This window comes from Otolemur garnettii, unplaced genomic scaffold (assembly GCF_000181295.1).
Source record: "Otolemur garnettii isolate 467f Iridium unplaced genomic scaffold, OtoGar3 scaffold00013, whole genome shotgun sequence".
NCBI classification, from domain to species: Eukaryota; Metazoa; Chordata; class Mammalia; order Primates; family Galagidae; genus Otolemur; species Otolemur garnettii.
The window spans coordinates 6,423,599-6,432,818 of record NW_003852408.1 but is presented as its reverse complement, the minus strand read 5'-3'; the positions used below and the strand labels follow the sequence as shown (position 1 = coordinate 6,432,818).

The window sequence follows — 9,220 nt, the reverse complement described above, 5'->3', positions numbered from 1 at the left end:
TGCAACTTCCTCTCAAGTTTCCCAGGAGCCTGTAGCTGTGAATATACATTAACAACTCTAGCATCCTGGCATCCTAGGAACATGAACTCCACCGTCAAGTCACTGCAAGGAAGCAATTTCGTATTTGCCTCCTACCCATTCTCCTCTCATGCCTTCCAAAGGATCCCATCTCTGCCCAGTCAAGGTCTTAATTCCCAGTGTCTGCTTTCAGGGGCTCCTGGTGCAATGGACCCACCTAGAGGGCTCTGCCACAGCGGCCTGAGCCTCAGTACAGGATCACCGTCACCAACAGGCAGAGCTCTTCCCATCGGTACTATTTTTCACGGCTCTTGTTGTCTGTGGATAGCGGGTTCCCTTCCCCTCTTTTTTTCTTAACCACCTGCAGTAAATAAAGTTTCCAACTACATGGCATATTGCATTTATTGACACAGATTAAATAAAACAGGGCTTCGGTCTTATAAAATACTGTTTCTTCTAGTACAGTACAGTTGTTTCTTAATACTTTAAATGTCTCGAATTTAAAAGGCAGCTAGAAGAGAAAAGCCAGAGAAAGAAAGGTTAAAAATCTCTACTTCTGGCCAGATGACTTTTGCAGTCACTAGATTAGTCAAGAGAGGCCCTGACCTTTGCAAGCTAGTGAGAAATACCCACAACTGTAACCTCAGTACCGATTTGTCATTATTGACTCAGGTGGTTGATCATTAATGGATTCTCCTCACTTCTAGGAAGTTCTAGGGCCTTTCTTTTGCCCAGAATAAAGATATCATCAAAGTCATGGAACATATTTGTCCTTTTCACAAAAGAGAATTTTAAAACTCTGCCTAAGTCTCTACGAAAGAACGCTGTGAAAGGTTGGTCTCATGAAGAAAAAGCCACTAACTTCTAGGTTAACCAGAGGCCACTAGAAGCCGTGTTAATGAAAGCCCTTGGCTGGCCTACAAATACTTTGAAATGGATAAAAGCCAACTCTCCTCAATAGGAACTGAGCACAAGGACTTAGCAGCTGATGTTGCTCAAAGTAAACCCTTCGCGTAGCCAGAGCATGAGTTTTTGGCTTGAGTACCAGCAACTTCCAGTTTTAGATCAGTAAAGCTTGATACCACCATCAAACGCAGCTCAGGGATCACCAGAAGCAGCTTGAATAAGAATGTTCTACCTTTAGTTATTTTATTCAACAAAAAGCCAGAGGAATAGAAACCATGAGATGGATTTTCCAGTCTGTTCGCTTCTGTTCTCATTATGTTAGTAATTCCACATGCAGCGGTATTTCAGTAACACATACTCCACTTTACAGGAAAGTGTTTGGGACTGACTTTGTTCACTGATTTCTCTTTATTTAAATCCCCAGTGGAAGAGAGCAGGACAGCTTGCTTTCCTCTTTCACTAACAAGAATATGAATCAGAATATTTGAAACGTGGAAACTTAGTTTGACCAAGAAATTCTTTTTTTTTTTTTTAACAAGAGGGTAAAAAAACAACTTTCATATCAGATTTTCAAATTGGTAGTGTTCTCTACAGATAGGAAATGATGTAATTGAGCAAGTTCCTTGGAAACAATGGATTCTTATGACTACAGAACTATTTATTTTAGAAATTGATGAGCATGCAAATGATTAAAATCTGCAACAATGAACATTGTACAACAGTCTGGGCGGTACATGCCATCCGGATGAACTGACAGTAACATGGGTCTCAGCAACAGGAGGGTTTCCATTAATCTCCACTCTCTTTTGAGTTGAGCAAAAGTCCCCAACCAAATGACCAAGGGGCACAGTCACTGCAATGCCCTCCAACCCTGGCCCCTTCCTTGTCAACCCAGCCCCACCCAGGGAGGTCAACCCTTCAGGCAAAAAAGGTGCTTCTGCTCCTAACAGCAGGGCCAGGAATTCCTGATGGAGAGTTTATGCTGATTAGGAGGAAGCCTGATATTTTCATTAATTCACTTAACCTTTAGGATGTTTCCTGGTTAAAAACATTAAAAATTCTCTTGGCAACATCTTGAAAGGTTTTCATTGCCATTTCTTTTTCACAAGGAAAAACTGCAAGGTACATACACTTTCCAAACAAGAAAAGGGTGACCGAGTTCACGGCCGGCTGGGGCTGGACGTTTCCGTAGGCGCTCACTGAGCCGCATGTGCTCTCTGCAGGCCTCGCTGCATTTCATTCACTAATCACTATGAGGCCAACACCCACCAAGGCTAACAGGCCAATCACATTCCGAGAAATAATGTTAACACTGGAGGTTCTCAGAAAACTAGAGGTAAGGGTCTTGAGGAAAAGTGACATGTGGCCCTGGTCATGATAAATAAAACAAACCCAAAACCCCCGCACCTTCCGGACAGCAAGCACTCACCTGTCCTCCTATCTTTCTCAAGACAATGCAGGAAATGAAATGGCATAATGTGTGTGCAGGAAAAAAACGGTGGGAATAGAGCGAGAAGCTTCCAGAAAGGGGAGGGGAGGGGAGAGCAGGAAAGAGCAACAGTGTCTAGTTTGTTATGAATAAAAAGACATTTCCAGAATTTACAAACACCCACATTGTTCATTCCAAGGAGAGCTTTCGAGTTGAAGGAATCACCCCTCCTCTTTGCAGTATTGACGATGGAAGACTTTGAATTCCTGTTCTTGTAATTTTGCTTCCACTCAAACGCCAATTTTAAGTTGAAAACACCCAGCAGAATACGCCTTTCTACAGTTTAATTAACACGGCCTATTTGTCTTACAGGAAAAATACAAAATTAAGATGAATTCTTATAAGGAACTCAGCTCGATATCAGGTTTATATTACAAGAGATAGTATCAGCAAATATAACTATACAACTGATAACCATCTATGGCACTATGATTCTTATATTATTATTTTTCTGAGTTACAATCTTAAAACAAGGATCATACCCTATTCTACTCTTTTTAGCCTTGTTTTAAGCATTTGCTCCATTCTTTACAACAGAACATTGTATACCTCAGTCCCACATCCAAAAAAAAGATGTGCTGTAAGAAAAGTTACATTTTCATTAAAAAAATTACACATATAAATCAAAACCTATGTTAAATATTTAATACTCTCTCCACCCGACAGGAACAGTTCTCTATGAAATAATTTACAAGGACGCTTTGTCATACACAGTTTCAGCAACAGATGAAATGTATCTTGCAGATGCAGAGGGAGGAAAGCCTTTCTCCCGTGGCACGGTGGTGGGCACATCAGCTCACTGCGGCCAGCTGCGTCCTTATGGGTGAAGGTGAAGTTTATGCAGACTCATCGTTCTGGTGTCACAGTGCTTTTTTGCTTGGCACAATATAGAACGCGCAGTTCAGTCAACGAACTCCTGAGGCTTGTAGAAAGTAAACAAACTGAAACGGATGCATCGTACCATCTACCGAGGAGAAAAATATGAGGTCCTAGTTGTGAATCATGAAATATTTAGAGTCTGGGTACCCATGAGTTAGAGGAGGATTTGCTGAGGTCATTAAGGTCTTCATTCTGAAAAGGAAAACGAAAGAATTCATCACCACAGACATCTCAAAACTCACAACGCGCTCTTTTAGAACTCTACTTTTTTTTTTTAAAGAACTCTTTGTTTTTAAAGCGTCAGATAAACTGAAGTTACAGGCACAAGCAGTACCGTGTACCCAAATAAAAATCAACAAACTGTATTTAACTTTTTATATCTTTCCAAATGCAAGAGTCTAAAGCAATCACAAACTAAAAGTAGCCAATATTAAATCAGATCAACACACAAACCCACAGGATCCAGACTTTACAGAGGTCTGGCAAGGCAAAATATACAAAATTCGTTGATGCTATGATTGAAACAAAAAGTGCACTGTAGTTAGTGTACAACTATAAAATATGGTGGGCAGGTTGCAGTCAGGGTAAAAGTCAGCTACAGATTTCAGCATTTGAAGTTGCAGAGCTTAATGTTACAAAACCTGAAATCAGTTTCGAATGTGGCATTGTTTGACATGAGAATGTTTTTTTCTGTATTAAATCATGACTGTGTCCATTAATGCAGTGATGGGGTACAATGTGCTGAATTGGTAAACAGTGTGCTATGCTTACACTGAACCGATTATCGTAACCATCACCTCGCTTGCTTGTTTGCTGTGGTTGACATGAGAATTTTACCTGCAAAAGGAGACCCAAGGAAAACAAATCTAACTAATCATTAAATAAGAGGAAAAAATGAGGGGGATTCAGATTTAGGCTTAATAGAAGATGATGTTTAGGCAGAAGCACAGAGTTTCCTCTATGAAACTCAAGAAGGCAAATCTCAAAAGGACATTACTCATAATCCCCCTTCAGTGAGAAGACCCTTTTACAACCTTATAAAGCATCTTTTACTCTCAAGAATTGTAATAGGTAGTCCCTTCGGAGGGCCGTATTTTTCATGCATTCACAACTTATCTATAAATATCAATACTTGTCGAGTGCCCTGCAGAGCATTCGACCCAGACTAGATCATCGGTATCTACCTGCTGACTGAGTCTGCAATTGCATTCATGCTACGGAGGGTATGAAGTTGAATTCTGCTATGAGAACTGCCTTTTAGACATTCCAGAAAAGAAGGCAAGCTACGTTCATAAATACATAAATTGCAAAGGAGGCACCAGTAAACTTCTTGATAAGCACATAGGGAAGAAGAGAAGCTCTAGACACAGGACATGGGGGAAGGAAAGAATATTTCCAGCCAGAAGCACCTCACTGATCTATTTGGCTTGGTTTACAAGAAAAATAATTATTTGGGGATATGGAAACGTGCTGTATCTCCAGAACATGGCACTCAGTAAACACGAGCTGAACGTATGACGGAGAAGCCAGTTCCCGCTGAGCGTGGGGGCACCTGATTAAACGGCCGAGTATAACAGGGTGGGGGCCGTGGACGGGATGCCCTGGTGGGCTAAGTATGTAGCGTCACTGAATCGCAAAGCATGTGAGGAGAGGTGGAAGGAGCGAAGTCTGCAAGTGTTAAAGGGAGGAGGTGAAGAACCTTGAACAACCAGCTACGGGTCTTGACCTCATGCTGAAGCCAGACAACAGAGCATGCTCTGTGAGGAGGACAGAGTTCACAAGACAGAAGTGTGGATGGGGAACTTGTTTTCTTTCTCTCTGCTCTTGAAGGGAAGGGTAGTGGCCAGGATCGGCCATCGTGTCCTACTAACAATGGCTTTCAGGTAACTTTGCCAAATAAGGACTCTCGTTTTATGAGATTTCTGACATTTTAAAATAAAGGACAGGTAAACAGACTATTTTTGAATTAGCTAGTGAAGACTTGGCAGGGAGGCATAACGTGGAAACACCCAGGAAGCAGCAGCCCTGCAGCCTTCGCCCTGAACTGCCAGAGAAACAAGATCCACTTTGCGTTATCTCCACAGGGAGAGGAAAGCCCGTCCTTCCAGAAGCCCAGCGGTATTCCGGGACATTCTCCAGACTTCTTAATAAGTATTTACTGTGGAGTTTCTCCTGAACTCACAATGAAATGTTCCTCCCAGAAAGGCTTCACACAGCCTCATGGCTCTGGGCCTAAAACTAGGCAGGAAGGCCACCTTATTAAACAAAGGACTTGTGACCAACAAAGAAACAGCCAAATAAAGAACAGGAGGAAAGCAAAGAGCACTAGATGTGTTTTTCTCTGCATCTCTGGCTCTCCTCTGGAAGGGCTGCAGGAACAGCCTGGCCCAGGAATAAACCCCACCCAGCTTTAACACCACCTGAGCCAACCTGCACGGACGGACACACTGGGGCAGGGGACGGGGTCCCTGTCAGGGGAATGTGGCCTCAGTACCCCCTGAAGTCTTATTGCTTTGGGCCACTGGGAAATCATTCCTGTCATTGTCAAAAAGGACACTCAAAGAGAAGGAAACAAAAGACACATTGCTGTCATCTGCATCTTCCTTCCAGAGTCTCAGTATACTACTTTTCAAAGCCTTCAGGGATGATAATGAAGGTCCTGACCAACCTACAACTTAGGAACCTATGAAGAAGTGACGCAAGCTCACAGGGGCCCAGGTGGGAACAGAAGGGGGGACAGAAGGCAGCCAGCCCACAGGCGACACAGGACCGGAAAAATTTAAGGGGACAGCCTGAAGCTCACACCTATTGAACTTTGCACAGGGTGTGTTTCTGTGTGTATGCACGTAAAGCTTATCAGCCAAGTAATGGTACGGACATCCTCCGTGAGGACTGTCCTGCACAGAGTCGCAGTGGCCACTGTGGGGCTGCATACTTATTCTGGTCATGCGGCATTGTTGGTGGCATCTTTGGAACGCCTTCTCAAGTTCCCATTTCTTTCCCGCAACTGCCCTCTCCGCTTTGAGTGTGTTCTTTTGAAAGGTCTCTATAGCAGCCAGTCTCAGCCCTTTGAGGGCATGTTTGATCTTTGGAGACAGCCAAAAAGCTTTGAGAGCCAAATATGGTGAATAATGGGACTGATTAAGCTCTGTAGTGGGGTGACGTTTCCCAGTAAGAAATATTATCTAAGGCCAAGAACTCCCAAACGGAAGTTCCAAAACCATAGCTGTTCCTGACAGCTGCTCTCTGATGAGTCTGTCGGAAAGGAAGTCTCATAACTTCATAGACAGATCTCAACCTATGCTTTATGAGACTAAAGGTCATCTGCCCATATCCCTCCCTCAATGTGTCTGCAATCAAGAATGGTTGAGCTTGAATAAATCATCTGGTTTGAAAAAGACAAATACGTATATATGTATATTGGTGTAACTTAAGAATATGTATAAAAAAGAAAAAATGCAATTCTCATACCGGCCCCTTGCAGTCATTCCATCCCGTAAACATCCACTGAGTGACAGATGCAATGACGAAGACGGGAATAAGCACCCCCCAAAACATGAGCAGACATGAATTTAAAGCATTTCTCTCTACTACCTCAATAGACTGATGCCAACCACACCCACAGATATTGCTACAATGTTTTCCAAATCCCAAAACCCATTTGTAACGGGAAACAAACACAAAAAAACACAGATAAAGATTAAAACACAGATATTGCTACAATGTTTTCCAAATCCCAAAGCCCATTTGTAACAGGAAACAAACACAAAAAAAACCACAGACATTGCTACAATGTTTTCCAAATCCCCAAACCCATGTGTCGCTGGAAACAAACAATCACAAACAAATACATTTCCTTAAGAGCAGACAAACATCCCCTGGTGATCTTCCTTGGTACATTCTCTCTAGTTCCACCCTTGGGGAATAACTTCTGAACCCAGAAGAAATGCTACACCTGTCGTGATATTTCGTAGCAGAAAATGTCATTTTGACAAAATTTCATCACCACATCATTATCTGCTGTACCCTTTTGTGTGTATCTTCTTGTAAGATAAAACCCACCTAGTCCTGTTGCCAGTAATCAAAAATGTAATTTTTAAAGCATTATCACAAAAGTCAACACCTGAGCAGTGCCACTTGGAACCTGTGGATTACCGCTTTATTGCACCTACGAGGAATGTACACGTTCTGGACTCTACCTACTTCTACTACGCCTATTATAGCTGAAAAACAAATAAGGCTTTTGCTTCCTTTCACCTGGTCTCAGCCTCTGGCAACCTGGCTCAGTTTTCTCCGTGAAAGCCGCCCCCAAACAGCACAGGTTACAATACAAGCATGATGAGAGGATCCACACCCTTTCAGCAGAGCATTCTGGTTAAAACCCTTGACCACTGTCTTTTATCTTGTATTTACATGTTTTGAAAGTTCTTGGCAATTTATTCAGTCAAAGGCGGCACAGTAATAAAAATCTGGTGAGGGTATTAACTAGAAGTTTCTACTTTTGCTAAGAAACCCTAATCTAACTTGCTTGGCTATTGTCACAGACTAAATTTCAGTAACTAAAAGGTCCTCAGAAACTAACCCGTCTTCATTCTATTGTACTTTTAAAAGGACTATAGTAATGAATTGTCTTCCAGTCACACTCTTGTTTAAAATCTTATATTGTTGACTCAACTAGAAAAATTCATACACATAAAATCCCTCCACTTAAAGAAATGTGTCAAAACAGCATATTTCTCTTGGAGTTAAAATAAACTGTGATTAAAGGAAAAAAAAATCTTGATTATAATACAGAAAATATGTAACACACAGGAACATGTAAAGAAGAGATGAACATTACTTAGAATTCCCATCACTAAGAAAAAACCACTATTCAACCGTGGCTCTAATTTCTCTATATACTTACAGAATTTGAGGTAATTTTCCTCTCTAAGTAGGAGAGGGGTGTTTTAATCAAACTTAGATCTTTCCCATTCCTTTTTATTTTTTTTTTAAAAGATCTGTCCCATTCTTAAAAATCTAGGATGAGAAAGTATTCACAATGTTAGCCAACTTTTTAAACCTTCCTGGTATTCATTCATTCTATCCATTTCTTATTGTCCTAATTCAGGCGTCCTCAAACTACGGCCCGCGGGCCACATGCAGCCACCAAGGACATTTATCTGGCCCACTGGGTGTTTTTGCCGCCGCTGCCTGTCCTGCTTAGCAGCTGACTCATCCCAGAGCCCGCAGTCCAGCCTTCCAACGGTCTGAGGGACAGTGAACTGGCCCCCTGTTTAAAGTCTGAGGACCCCTGTCCTAATTCGTTGGACATGGACAGAGTATGACAGTTACACAATATAGAAAGCCTGTGGCTTCCTGGCTTTAGTTCCTAAGTTCTCTTAAGGGAAAGACAGAGGCAAAAGATTTGGAAGAATCACGTGAGAAAAGGGGAGAAAAACACTCCCTTTATGCAAGCCCAGAGGTTGGGAGGTAGCTCTGTACCTTCCAAGATTCTGACAACGATGCCTGGGACACACATTCTTCTGTCTTCTCTGGTCTGTTGATTTCTTATTTCACACAATCACATTCACCTGTACTCCCCCCCTATACAATTCATTTGTTCAGCTACCTCATAGCTGTTGACACAATTAACTCATGGTTCTACTAAAGGAAATCTTGCCTTCTGGAATGGTTACCTATTAATAAAGCACCTTATAAAACACTGCAAAAGTACTTTTTTTTAAAGCACACCTGAACCCTCTCAAATACCTCTGTAGTTCTGGTAGTGGACGGGCACTCCTCATTTTAACATTCACAGCATAAACTCAGATGAATACAGGAGGCCACTGCTGTGTGTCACTCGGTAAGACTGAAACCCTGGCTCTGCCATGGGAGTGAGATGGTCGCACCAAGCGAGCAAAGCTGCGTTCTTCTGGCCTGGCCCTA

General features: G+C 42.2%; 1 protein-coding gene across 1 annotated transcript in view; it reads right to left on the bottom strand.

Annotated features, from left to right (window-relative positions):
• Positions 1–402: 402 nt before the first annotated feature.
• The window catches only part of IRS1 (insulin receptor substrate 1), a 62,275-nt gene continuing 53,457 nt past the window's right edge, over positions 403–9,220 (bottom strand). Inside the window, exon 2 of the mRNA XM_003784894.3 lies at positions 403–3,484. The gene's annotated coding sequence lies outside the window, so the exon portion shown is untranslated. The remainder of the gene's footprint in view (positions 3,485–9,220) is intronic.